The 2,043-nt window shown below is 39.8% G+C and overlaps 1 pseudogene; it reads left to right on the top strand.

Moving 5' to 3' along the window:
* Positions 1-430: 430 nt before the first annotated feature.
* Positions 431-1,464, top strand: LOC147991476 (uncharacterized; annotated as a pseudogene).
* The last annotated feature ends 579 nt before the right edge of the window (positions 1,465-2,043 follow it).

Consider the following 2,043-nt stretch of genomic DNA (forward strand, 5'->3'; position numbering starts at 1 on the left):
GACATCTGCTATGGTGATCGGCTTCCTGGCTCCACCACACCACCACATCTGCTAGCCCAAAGCTGGGCGACCATTCTTCTTCCTTCTCACCAAGGAAGTAAAAAGGAGGCATCGTTGTTTCTTCAAGGAATCTGCGACATGGAGTCATGGAGGACTTGATGTCTCGAGTGGTGTTGTATCCTACGACAAAACAATGAGGCTATGCCCGCACTGTGTTGGACCCGAAGTGTCTTCCATCATCGTTTCTATAAATGCTTTGAGAATTTTGAATCAATTTTACTAGTACTTACAATTCAAAACCAGAGGTGAACATATTATATTTAGAAATAAGAATTCTAAAACTGGTGGATGGGTGGTAGTTACAATTCTTTATTTTGGTCACGACCATGATAAATCTACTTGGATTAGCTATGAAGTGTTGGAAGCTTTGATGAATGTGCATCTGCTCCCTTCCACAAATACACAAGTAACTAACAAAAATATTTTGGGAAGATTTTGGCAGTGGCATTTAAAGGGTGATCCATCGGAGCAAGAGAAGGTAGATGGTCCTTTGGAGGAGTACTTGATTAGGAAAGTGAAGCAGATGCTACATGAGGAAAAGGCGGCCACCATTAAAAGATTAAAGAAGAAGGGACAATTGCCTCCATAATTAACAAAAGTGGACGAGGACGGTAACCGTTGGCCAACTAAGGAAGCTTTAATTTATGTAAAGAGGATTGACTTTGGTACTTATGTTGGTTGGCGTCTACTATGTGAGCACTAGAGTAGTGCTGAATTTAGAGGGTTATCTTTAACCAACAAGACGAACAAACTTGCTAATGGGGACATGGTCTTCTACTGTAGTGGTGCAAGAAATGTTGTCGCCACACGTCAATTTCTTGTACTCTATTTTCCTCAAGCATCTTTCTGCTTCAAGAAATGATGTGTCACATTGTTTAAATTCAGAAACTCAAAACCAAGAAATACCCTGGAATTTCCGGTGCTTGGATTCACACACATAAATTGCATCAGGAGCCGGTATGCAGTCAAAGAACTATTGATCATTGGGTTAGTAAAATCTTGCGACTTATTTCATTATAATCAGCATGAAAACTATGTGCATAACACAATAGTTTAACATTAATTTTTATTTTTTATAGGAGGATTTTGATAAGGCGATAACAAATGCCCATGGAGAAAATTAGGAAGAGGAGCACCTAGATTTAGATGCACAGATCATCTATGAAGCAACAGTTGCAATGCTACATGGCAGGCTGGGAATTGCTAATGAGTTATTTAGCAAAGCAGAGAAGGCAAAGTTTAAGTCTAAAAGGGTGATGGACTCACACAGCGCAGTCTGCTAGGAAGGACCGTCTAGAAAGAAAGAACAAACATTTGTAGTGGGAGATCAAGCATCTTCGAGGCATTGAGCTTGTTGTTCTTGTAATCTTGTCTTCTCTTATAAATTGGAGTCTAAATGAATAGGGTTGTGCTGACAAGTTGATTTTTACACTGGTACAGCGAGGTGCTATTGTCGGTGTCAAAACCGGCGGATCACGGGTAGGGGGTCCCGAACTGTGCGTCTAGGGTCGATGGTAACAGGAGACAGGGGACACGATGTTTACCCAGGTTTGCGCCATTACTAAGTTTAAAAAAATATCAGAATTTGTTTTTTTTCGAAACTAGTAATGGCGCACTGTGGGTGTGTTGCGCCATTACTAGTTTAACTAGTAATGGCGCACCACTCCCACGGTGCGCCATTAATAACTTGGCCCAAAACTTCCACCGAATGCACACCCCTTGTGGACCGCCTTTTCAGTTTAAAAAAATTTAAAGAAAATGATGGAAATGTCAAAAAATTAAAAGAAAATAAGTTTCCCATGTGATATGTGGTCTAGTTGTTGGGAAAATTTACAAATATGAATTTCGAATTTATTTGCAAAATCTCTCTGAAATTTGTAAAATGGGCATAACTTTTGCATACGAACTCGGATTAAAAAGTTTTCTATATGAAAAATCATCTACTCGAAAAGTTACATCCGAATTTAATCGGGGGAACCCCGT

This window comes from Triticum urartu, chromosome 1A (genome assembly GCF_056163025.1).
Source record: "Triticum urartu cultivar PI428250 chromosome 1A, HENAU_Tu73, whole genome shotgun sequence".
NCBI classification, from domain to species: Eukaryota; Viridiplantae; Streptophyta; class Magnoliopsida; order Poales; family Poaceae; genus Triticum; species Triticum urartu.